The sequence below is a fragment of the Neoarius graeffei genome, chromosome 3, assembly GCF_027579695.1.
Source record: "Neoarius graeffei isolate fNeoGra1 chromosome 3, fNeoGra1.pri, whole genome shotgun sequence".
NCBI classification, from domain to species: Eukaryota; Metazoa; Chordata; class Actinopteri; order Siluriformes; family Ariidae; genus Neoarius; species Neoarius graeffei.
In genome coordinates, this window is record NC_083571.1 from 48,657,197 (window position 1) to 48,669,866 (window position 12,670).

Here is a 12,670-nt window from a genome sequence, read left to right on the forward strand (position 1 = left end):
GTCGCAGGTCGGCAAAAAAACGACTTACTAATAGATATAAAAAAAAAGTAATTTAAGTAAGTTTAAAATGTAATTTAAATAAAAAGTAAAGTATTCATAAATTGAAGTTTGGAAGCGCCTCTATTTTTGGGCTGAGGAGAAGTTTGAAAGGGTGTACCGCGATTCTCCCTTCTTGTATCGCGATACGGATCATGGCTCTGCGTATCGCGATTTCGATTTCGATACGCATATCGTTACAGCCCTAATATATATAATTATTATTATTTTTTTTTGGTGGTGTGCCGTGGGATTTTTCAAATGTAAAATATGTGCCGTGGCTCAAGAAAGGTTGGGAAACACCGATCTATTGCATGTGTTTTTCTGAGAGCGCTGCAACACTGTTGTCATCTGTGTATTGTAACTCGATGAGGGAACTCGTAGATGTCTTGGTTTAGGACTTAAGATGGACAAAACTGAAAAGTTTCCCATCCATTCTGTTGACAATTTTGATACCTGGGGGTAGGTCATCCTTAATTATGTGAGTGATTGTCACAGTGAAGCTGGTGGAAAGTGTTGGGCCAATCACACATCAATGTTTTACTCCTAATCTGACTTGAAAAGGCTTATAGTTGCCATTGCTGAACTGTGGCAAGCATGTCATAGTGGAAGAGTCTCTGGTTTCAAAGATACTTTTCAAGACATCTATAGCAGTTTTGAATGCCTTTTGAAGGTCATGTCCACTGTTGCACATGATGGTCTACAATGCAAAAAGTAAAATCTAACCAAGATAAAATATCTTAAATCAAGACAAAATATGCTTATTTGTCTGCCAAGATAATTCTCCTTTCCAGGCAGGTTTTGTGTACGAGTATGTCACTTACTTTAAGCATTTTTCCCTCAATTATCTTAATAAGGTATTATAACTTGTTATTGAGATTTTATTACTGGTTATGAGTAAGTTCTGTCTTAAAATGAGAATTACCATAATTTCATCGGTGTTATATTAACCATGACAAGTTTGTCAAAGTCAGAATTTCTTATTTCAAGCATCTTATCCTTTCTTTTAATCTCCTAACACAAAACAGATAATTAAATTAAATGAATTGTTGTATTGTCAATCTGGCAACAAATATAGGCTACAAAATGGATTGGTTTGTTGTTTTGATTTTGATTTATTTGGCGGTCTCAGTTGGTATAAACACTTACTTAAACAGAGCACACCAATATGCCCAGATGAAATAGTCAAACTGTTGGTTGGGGGACAAAGTATCTAGCATGTTAAAATGAGTAGTACAACTTTACTTGTTTTTAGTATAAATACACTAGTTTTAAGACATCTGTGGGGTTTCTAAAGCTAGATATATTTACTTGTTTTTAAAAATCTTGCCAAGTCAAATTTTCTTGTTCTGTTGGCAGATAATTTTGCTTATTTTAAGTAAAATATTCCTAATTTTATTACTTTTTTTTTCTTGTTTTTGTAAGCCGGGTTTTTGCAGTGTAAAGCTTTTTGTCTCTGGAAGGATTGTTGTGGAAACTCTCGAAAACTTAAACTCTCCAAGCAAAAATGATTCAAAGTCCAAGAGGTTGCAAAAAAGTTTAGACTTTTATTAAATCAATTAATAAAAGCCGAGTTTGGTCTGCAGAGTGAACTGACTCGAAATCACAACGTTCTTACTTTACACTGTCTCAAAAAAAAAAGCACGGTGTATACAAGTAGTTTCATTGGTGAGCATATCATGTCATACCACTTCAACATTTTCTATTGGGCAGTACATCTCACGCTTCTCATATTTTGTATCAACCGAGACAAATTTTCCAGTATGAATGGTCAATTCAGAAAGAATCAAAACATATGATAAGGAGTGATACATTGTGAACAACACAGTATTCAGAGTGTACAATACATGATTCAAAATTACTGGGGTCAAATCTGCTTAAAGGTCATAGGCAATGGTCGGAGGTGAAACACAGAATATCAACTTTATTGTCTAGAAGAACGACCCAAAAAGTTAATTCAATCTTCCTAGTGTCTAATTTGCACCCTAAAATTGAATAAAATGGTTAAAATATACTGTTTTGCCCAATTTCCGAAGATTTGTTTACATCTCACTTATGCGCACTTTCGCCGTCGTCGTGACTATATTTAAGCCAAACAGACTGGGAGCAGCTCTGTGTTTACTTGCAAACCGAACACACGTGTACGGACTTTGGTCGTGAGAGGTTGTGTAAAATGTCTGAAAGCGATAGCGATTTTGAAGTAGGAAGTCTCCAAATTAAATATCGAGAGGTGAAACCATATATGTATGAACCTATGGCCGTTGCGAAGCAATGTGTGAATGTGGCTCACTGGTTTGACCGTGCGGCCTCGGAATCGGACAGCAACTCAGCCGACTCTGATCGCGGTGACTCCGGACCTCAACAAGACTCGCGCCCAAATGATTTATCCTGGTAATTATGATAAATTCCTACTTTCATCGTAATACTAAATAAAAGCCCTTTTGAATAATAATTAAACCGCCCTCCCTAGTGGATATAGGTAGAGTAGAGTGGGGTAATACGCCCCCGTGGGGTAAAAGGCCCCCGGCCTGTTTTACCCAAAATAACCACCAGATGGCGCAAAGTTACATTTCTATTGTTGCTATGGACTGGCTTGACAACGGGGATATACAAATATCCACTGTGGATCGCATATCAGCAACGCAACGGAGAGAAATCAAATTTCATGGTAAGTGATATAATTTTCAGATATCAGTAAAACTGTATTTAGATAGCTGCTATTTCATCAGATATCACAGCTGTGTATGTGGTATGAGTAGACAAGTCAGTACGTTAAAAAAATACATTAGGTATAAAAAGTTGAATCACATTTTGAAAGTAAGACCCTTTTTTGTAAAAGTGTAGTCTGTGGGGTAAAACGCCCCCTTAATGGTGGGGTAAATGGCCCCCAGGGGGCATCGTTTCCTTTTATCATAATTAGAGTAGAGTGGGGGGAAAAGACCCCTGAAGGAAAATTCAGTTTTTCTCCAAGTTGAAATGAACCATGTGTTTAGTTTTAATCATAGTTTTTGACAACAGTGACATGAACAATAATGCCACCTAAAGTTTGCCTAAAGTTAATACTTAATTTTTTTTTTTTTTTAACAAAAACAAACATTGTGCCAAGGGGGCCTTTTACCCCCCCCCAGTGGGGTAAAAGGCCCCCTGAGGTGGGGCAATAGGCCCCCTCACTCAAAAAAACAAGAAAATATCCCTGAATTAATGAATAGCTTGTTCTTTGTTAATTCATGTTCAATCCACACAAAATTATATTGAAATTAAAATGCGAAATATAATAAAATAATGCATCTATTCATTAATTCAGGGATATTTTCTTGTTTCTTTCACATTATAGGCTTAAGTAAACATTTTTGCTATCCAAACAGCTTTTTTTGAGTGAGGGGGCCTATTGCCCCACCTCAGGGGGCCTTTTACCCCACTGGGGGGGGTAAAAGGCCCCCTTGGCACAATGTTTGTTTTTGTTAAAAAAAAAAATTTAAGTATTAACTTTAGGCAAACTTTAGGTGGCATTATTGTTCATGTCACTGTTGTCAAAAACTATGATTAAAACAACACATGGTTGATTTCAACTTGGAGAAAAACTGAATTTTCCTTAAGGGGGGGCTTTTCCCCATACTCTAACGATTACTTGACAGTGCACCGGTAGGCCACATTAGCCTGCCATCCGCAGCATTATACTATTTATAGCCTACTCTAAGCGAGGAAATATGCCTTTGTCTCATTTCCACAATGACTGTACAGGATCCCTCAGGATTCTTGACTTGTCAATTGCAAGCAAAAGTAAAAAATGTTTACCTCCAATCTTCTCCTTTTTGCTTGAGCGTTGCTGCTCCGTTTCTTCTTTGACTGCTTGATTTTGCTTCACGTGCACAATCCACTCTCTCTGCCTCATCTCCTTTTCTGGGAAAAAAAAAACCCTCTGGCTTCACACGCACAATCTACTCTCTCTGCCTCGTCTCCTCTTTCGGAAAAAGCCAACCCACTCACTCTGCCTCTTCTCCTTTTTTGGAAAAAGCCAACCCACTCGCTCCGCCTTGTCTCCTTTTTCGGAAAAAGCCAACCCACTCGCTCCGCCTCTTCTCCTTTTTCGGAAACAGCCAACCCACTCGCTCGCCTCTTTTCTTTTTTCGGAAAAAGCCAACCCACTTGCTCCGCCTCTTCTCCTTTTTCGGAAACAGCCAACCCACTCGCTCCGCCTCTTTTCTTTTTTCAGAAAAAGCCAACCCACTCGCTCCGCCTCTTCTCCTTTTTCGGAAACAGCCAACCCACTTGCTCCGCCTCTTCTCCTTTTTCAAAAAAGCCAACCCACTCGCTCCCCCTCTTCTCGTCTCTCAGTAAAAGGTAAAAACTTCTTCCTGAACCGGTCCCCTTGTTACAGTTCACTGCACAACAATAAGGCATGGGGGTTTTCTTTGGAAATTCCTGAATGCATGTCTGCACTCAAGCCAAACAGCAATGTAAGCAGGGCCGTAACCAGGATTTTTCAAATACCGAGGTCAAACATTGCGATACATCTTATTTGCCAAAAAAAAAATGTCCTAATATGGTGACTTTTCATACATTTTGGAAACGAGTCAAAATCACAAGCCCAACAAGATGAACATGTAGGTGAACATGTTCTCATCTCATCTCATTATCTCTAGCTGCTTTATCCTGTTCTACAGGGTCGCAGGCAAGCTGGAGCCTATCCCAGCTGACTACGGGCGAAAGGCGGGGTACACCCTGGACAAGTCGCCAGGTCATCACAGGGCTGACACATAGACACAGACAACCATTCACACTCACATTCACACCTATGGTCAATTTAGAGTCACCAGTTAACCTGCATGTAAGACTGCATGTCTTTGGACTGTGGGGGAAACCGGAGCACCCGGAGGAAACCCACGCGGACACAGGGAGAACATGCAAACTCCACACAGAAAGGCCCTCGCCGGCCATGGGGCTCGAACCCAGGACCTTCTTGCTGTGAGGCGACAGCGCTAATCACTACACCACCGTGCCGCCCGGTGAACATGTTTATTTTAACAATTTCAAAACTGCACGATCACAAAAGTATTTTGTGCACGTGAGTGAGTGAGTGTGGGTGAGTGAGAGAGAGAGTGTGTGAGTGAGTGAGTGAGTGAGTGATGGAGTGTGAGTGAGTGAGTGAGAGTGACAACACAATCTAGCCGAGCCTGAATGGACTTCAATTGCTTTTGAAAAAATATATGCCCTTTTCAATAGCAAAATACTAGACGGTTATTGTACAAAACCGACTAAAACGCACATTCAGAGACTGAGCCTCACTGGAGATGGGAGTCAATAAGAGGGGCGGGACAAGACTTCCCGAGAGGAGGCTCATCTCCAGCTGGTGATTGGAGGAGGAGCTGTGAACGCGGCTGGGCTGTTCATGATTGACAGAAAGCAGTCAGAGGTGGTACATCATGTTGTAAATAAAATGTGCACATAATAAGTTTGCTACCCGTTTTCATTTCCGTTCGAAAATACAATCAATGATCAAAACAATAGTGTCTTGTGTTTACGTTAGCCTATAGTCTGGTAAGTTAGCAAAATAGCTCAAGTCTCGTCAGCACCCAATAACTTCATAAACAACAGGTCACGACCGTCCAGCCTTTTCTGATCTGAAACGCACCAAATCAAATCGAGAGAGAGAATAAAAGAGTTTGTGCCGCCTGGAAAACGAAAATCCTATCTAGCTAAGTGGCTTCGACTGTTGTTGCTTGAAATGCTAATTAAAATTGCACTGTTAATGATCATAAGCATTCCGGCACATAACTGTCAGTGACTGGCAAAATTAACTCACCTTCTTCCCTCTTTCTTTTTCTCTCACTTGTTGACTTTCCAAAGCTGAGTTTGGTTTGTTTTAGTGTAGTAGACTTCTTCATCTTATGTCAATTTTCAGATTCCACGACTAATTGACAAACTGCTTGGCTGCGGAGTCGGACCTTGATGAGAATACTTCTCAACTCTTGTATATCCCGCGGTGCTTAGCTGACTATCGCGAGGCTGCCTAATATGAAATGTTTACAATGTCGGATATTTCAGCTTCGTTTAAAAATGATTATGTGGACTTTATGTTTAGACAAACAAATGAGAACAGGGGGATGCAAGCTGAATTTAGAATTTTCCACCGATCAAAGTCAGAACGATTTTCATCATATATTAATTTCACATTTCTGAGTGAAAAAAAAATACCGTGGGAAAAAAATGCCGAGGACATGACCTCGGTGTCCTCAATGGTAGTTACGGCCCTGAATGTAAGTAACCGGAAGTGGACTCAACTCAAGTGGTTTGTTTGTCTTAAATGACGTCATGCACTGAGTGGTCATGAAAATCGCCGAACAGAAATTCGCCACGATCTGCACTAACTTCTCATCTCTCATCTCATTATCTCTAGCCGCTTTATCCTTCTACAGGGTCGCAGGCAAGCTGGAGCCTATCCCAGCTGACTACGGGCGAAAGGCGGGGTACACCCTGGACAAGTCGCCAGGTCATCACAGGGCTGACACACAGACACAGACAACCATTCACACTCACATTCACACCTACGGTCAATTTAGAGTCACCAGTTAACCTAACCTGCATGTCTTTGGACTGTGGGGGAAACCGGAGCACCCGGAGGAAACCCACACGGACACGGGGAGAACATGCAAACTCCACACAGAAAGGCCCTTGCCGGCCCCGGGGCTCGAACCCAGGACCTTCTTGCTGTGAGGCGACAGCGCTAACCACTACATCACCGTGCCGCCCCCTGCACTAACTTATTTTAATTATTACTTATTAACAATACTTACTGTATTGGGGCGGCATGGTGATGTAGTGGTTAGCGCTGTTGCCTCACAGCAAGAAGGTCCGGGTTCGAGCCCCGTGGCCGGCGAGGACCTTTCTGTGTGGAGTTTGCATGTTCTCCCCGTGTCCGCGTGGGTTTCCTCCGGGTGCTCCGGTTTCCCCCACAGTCCAAAGACATGCAGGTTAGGTTAACCGGTGACTCTAAATTGACCGTAGGTGTGAATGTGAGTGTGAATGGTTGTCTGTGTCTATGTGTCAGCCCTGTGATGACCTGGCGACTTGTCCAGGGTGTACCCCGCCTTTCGCCCGTAGTCAGCTGGGATAGGCTCCAGCTTGCCTGCGACCCTGTAGAACAGGATAAAGCGGCTAGAAATAATGAGATGAGATGAATACTTATTGGGACCAGAAGAAAATTACAGAGGGTTTTTTAACATATAAAGTTTCAAATGTACATAAATTGAAAACCGTTGCCTATGAGCATTAAAGATTGATACAGGCTGCAGGTGCAAATGAGCACAACACTCATGGCCTTGGCCAGTCTACCACAACATAGGATTTAAAAAAAAGAAAATGCACATTGCAGCTTGTAACCATACCTGATTCAGAATAACTTGATAAAATGTATTACGTTAGTATACAAAACACAAAGAGAGACATTATGTACTGTACCATTATATCACTCATTGGGATCAAAATTTATCAGAAGAAGAAAGACATTACTGGTCAATAGAGACTTAATTAAGCACAGAGCAGAATGTGTGGGCGAAGATAAATCTCAAGGATTTAATGAACCAAAACAAGCAGCAATCAGAACAGCCTGCCTGTTCCAATTTGATGAACAGGTAACAATCAGACCAGCTTGTACCAGTTCAGTCATACCAAATATATATTTCTATCACATTTCAGATATACATACAGTGTATATATATGGGTCCGTCTCAGAAACTGGTCTCTCATTTGGGACATTATGGTCAAAAAATAAATTTTCTAATTTTACAAATTTTTTTGCATTTACCTAACACTCAATGTTTCTTTTGTCATGTTTAATAAGAATAAAGATAGTATCTTGCTTTATCTGGCCTCCACTGTGGAAATTATTTTTATTACAATTCAAATGCTTTTGTAAAATTGATTTACATATAAAATAAAATAACTACGGCGGCACGGTGGTGTAGTGGTTAGCGCTGTCGCCTCACAGCAAGAAGGTCCAGGTTCGAGCCCCGTGGCCGATGAGGGCCTTTCTGTGCGGAGTTTGCATGTTCTCCCCATGTCCGCGTGGGTTTCCTCCGGGTGCTCCGGTTTCCCCCACAGTCCAAAGACATGCAGGTTAGGTTAACTGGTGACTCTAAATTGACCGTCGGTGTGAATGCGAGTGTGAATGGTTGTCTGTGTCTATGTGTCAGCCCTGTGATGACCTGGCGACTTGTCCAGGGTGTACCCCGCCTTTCGTCCGTAGTCAGCTGGGATAGGCTCCAGCTTGCCTGTGACCCTGTAGAACAGGATAAAGCGGCTAGAGATAATGAGATGAGATGAGTGGTTAAGGATATTAGATATACAAATAATTCTGCCATTTTATTTGTTTGTTGGGTTGGGAAGCTCCGGAAGCTCTTATGATCTGTGGATGCTGGCTGTAGCAAACTCACATGTATAGACAAGATTGTTTAAAGGCAAAACACCATTAAACAAACTGCTGTTCACCTTTCACACAAAATCACTCTGTGGTTTTCATTATCATCAAAGCTAAGAAAGAGAAACTGAGCTGAAAATGGAGAGGGAAAAGTTAGCAATGCAGACAAAATAAGCTCAATCATGGCAAAGCTAGCATTTGGTGGGACTGAGTGGAATAGTTTGGGAGAGAGAGAGAGAGAGAGAGAGAGAGAGATATTTCATTGGTAGACATGTGCATGTACACCGTTTGGAGCTTGAATATGGAATCTAACAGAATCATCATGCTGAATTATAGAAAACAACTTGTTTTCATTAACATATTTCAGATACAACCTAGAACATTCGAAAGTTAAAGCTCAGGTTTACAAACAGTCAGGTTGGTGTAACAGATGGAAAATCACAACTTATGCAAAAAAGCTGAGCACCTTGTTTTTCCCTAAGTTTTCCCACACCCTTTCTCTGTCCCATTCTCTTTCACTTTTCTTTCTATTTCCTCTCCTTTTCTTCCACTGCTGACTCTGACCCTCCCTCACACTTTCTTTTCTGTTCTGTGTCTGTTTGGAGGAGGTCTCCAGACTTTTCAGATAGAAGCTGCATACTTTCAGGCTTGACAGAAAGAGAGGAAGTTGAGAGGTAAGAGAAGAAGAACAGAAACCCCCTTAACATACACACTCTACTGGACAAAATGCTAGGTCGCACACATACTGACCACCCTGAATATGATATTTCCTTGCTATCAGTGCAATCAGACAGGAGAACACCATGCACAGGTCAATTTTGACCATGCACAGGTCAAAACTCTCATCCATGCTTTCATAACCTCAAGACTGGACTATTGCAATGCCCTCCTTACTGGTCTTCCAGCCAGCTCCCAATGACTTTATAGCACTAAATGAAGCTGTGCCTGCTGGTTATACATTTATTGACAAGCCCCGGCTATCAGGTCGTGGGGGTGGATTGGCTGTGCTTTATCGTTCTTGCTTTAAGCCTGTATATGTGACTTTAAAGGATTTTACATCTTTTGAAAGTCTTGCTCTTAGTTTTAATGGTAGCCAACCACTACTTATTTTACTTGTATATAGGCCCCCGAAAGCGTCAACTGTTTTTATTTCTGAATTTTCTGATCTTCTTTCCTCTGTCTGCCCTAAGTACTCATCTATCCTAGTTTTAGGGGATTTTAATATACATGTTGATTCTAACCACTGTAATTTCTCAAGCCAGTTCTTGAATGTTTTAAATTGTTTTGACTTGGATCAGCATGTAAATTTTCCCACACATGTGAAAGGTCACACACTGGATCTTGTATGCACTAGTGGAAAAGCCCCATCTGATATGTCATCTAAAGACCTTGCCATCTCTGACCACACAGCTGTTCTTTTTGGTTTTGCTATCCCTGAGCCTCAGTCTCGTATGCGCTCAAAGCGCTCCATTACATACAGAAACATAAAACACATAAACACTGCTGAGCTCACTAGTTTATTACAAACACGGCTTATGTCAGAGTCTTATAGCTCCGACTTGGATGACCCATTGCTGATTTACAACTTCCATCTCTCTGAAGCACTGCATCAACTTGCTCCCTTAAAAACCCGCACTGTCTCCTTCACACGATCTGCTCCCTGGTACACACCTGAGCTAAGAAAGATGAAAGCAGCCGGTAGACAGCTTGAGCGGCTTAGCAAGAGGACTGGACTGACTGTGCATGCACAGGCTTATAAAGAGCACATTTTATCCTACAAACAGTCATTAAACGATACTAAATCATTGTACTATTCCTCAGTCATCACTAGTGGTCACAATAACCCCAGAGCTCTATTTTCAGTAATTAACAAACTTGTCCAGCCATCCAAACCCTTCCCGCTTACCCCCACAACTGATCTTTGCTGTGAGTTTCTGGACTTTTTTGACAACAAAATTTGCACCATCTACAAGAAACTCCAGTCATTACCAACTACCCAGTGTGACATTCCATTTCTGACCACACCTGTCATGTCACTCTCATCTTTCTCCCCTGTTGATGACACTACAATTCATGACCTAGTCACCAAGGCTAGGCCCACCACCTGTCTCCTGGATCCCATGCCCACCCCTCTTGTGAAGGCCTGTTTGCCTGCTCTTTGCCCTCTCCTTGTCAACATCATAAACTCATCTCTTGTCTCTGGCATCGTCCCTTGCTCCTTGAAAACTGCTGCCATCACACCAGTCCTTAAGAAACCAGGAGCTGCTTTTGATGATTTTAAAAACTACCGGCCCATCTCTAACTTGCCTTTTATTTCTAAGATTCTTGAGCGTATAGTGGCCCTGCAGCTCCAAGACCACCTTACATCATGTGGCTTGTGGGAAGAGTTTCAGTCTGGTTTTAGAGTGAAGCATAGTACTGAAACAGCCTTGGTCAAAGTGGTTAATAACCTACTTATTGCTGCAGACTCTGGCCATTTTAGCATTCTTTTATTACTGGACCTGACAGCTGCGTTTGACACGGTTTGTCATAATACACTGCTCACTCGATTGGAGACACTTTTGGGTATTACGGGCACTGCACTTTCTTGGTTTAGGTCATATCTCACGGGTAGGGAACAGTTTGTTACTATCGGTGATTTCCGGTCCCATAGCTTGCCCCTTGCTCATGGTGTACCACAAGGTTCTGTCCTAGGCCCCCTGCTCTTCACTATTTATACTCTCCCCCTTGGCCATATCCTTCGCCAGCATAATCTTCATTTCCACAGTTATGCTGATGATACACAAATTTACATCCACACTAAGCCCTCACATCCACTCCCACTTTCTGACCTGGCTGCCTGCCTTCATGATATCAGTAATTGGATGACTTGTAACTTTCTTAAACTCAACCATGATAAGACAGAAGCCATACTCATTGCCACTCCCACCCTCCTTAAAAAGATAAACCATTCTCAGTTCTCCATCCCAGGCTACTTTACCACCACCTCATCTGAAGTGAAGAATCTTGGTGTCATTATTGACTCATCACTTTTTTTTGAATCCCACATAAAACAGGTCACAAAAACAGCATTTTTCCATCTGAAAACCATCTCTAAACTCCGATCTTCTCTCACCCTTGCCACTGCAGAAACTCTCATCCATGCTTTCATAACCTCAAGACTGGACTATTGCAATGCCCTCCTTACTGGTCTTCCAGCCAAATCAATAAACAGATTACAACATATCCAGAACTCTGCAGCAAGACTTCTTACCCACACCAGACCATGGCAACACATCACGCCTGTCCTTCACCAACTCCACTGGCTTCCTGTTCAGTCACGCATTCAATTCAAAATCCTTCTACTCGTCTTTAAGGCACAGCATAATCTAGCACCCCCTTATCTCACTCATCTCCTCTCCCCATACCAGCCCACACGCACCCTACGCTCCACTGACACACACCTCCTTGTCACCCCCTCTACTCGTCTTCATTCCATGGGTGACAGGGCTTTTAGTGTAGCTGGGCCTAAACTCTGGAATTCTCTCCCCCTCTCATTGCGGCAGTGTACCTCTCTCTCTTCTTTTAAGGCACAATTAAAAACCCACCTTTTTACTCTTGCTTTTCCCTTTTAATAGATACTTTTTTTAATCGGTTTTATTATTTTAGTGTCAGAATGGTCCAGCTATTTTATTGTTTTGTTTTTTATTGATAGTTTACTTGTTATATATTCCTGTCCTGCTTCGTTTTATTCATCTTATTTTTAATTATTTCTAATTGTTTATAATTGCTTGATTTTATTTTTACACTTTTATTGTTAAGTGTCCTTGAGTACCCTGAAAGGCGCTTTAAATAAACTATATTATTATTATTATTATTATTATTATTATTATTATTATTATTATTATTATAATTTCCAACAAAGTTGAAGAAAAATTCTGAAAAAATATTTGGACAAACAAAAAACCCAAAAGAGATTTCAATGTGTAGTCATTAAAAAAAATAAATAAACCAACACTCAGAAACTGGAAAAAGAGCAGGTGACCCCCCCATCTTTAACTGTCCAGTTTGGATGAGTCTGTGCCCATGGTAGTCTCAGATTCTTGGCTGAGATGAGTGGTACATTATGTGGTCTTCTACTGTTGTTGTGTACTTGTTGAGATGCTCTTCTGCTCACTACAATTGAAAATAGTGATTATTTGAGTTACTAGAGCCCTCCTGGCAACTCAAACCAATCTG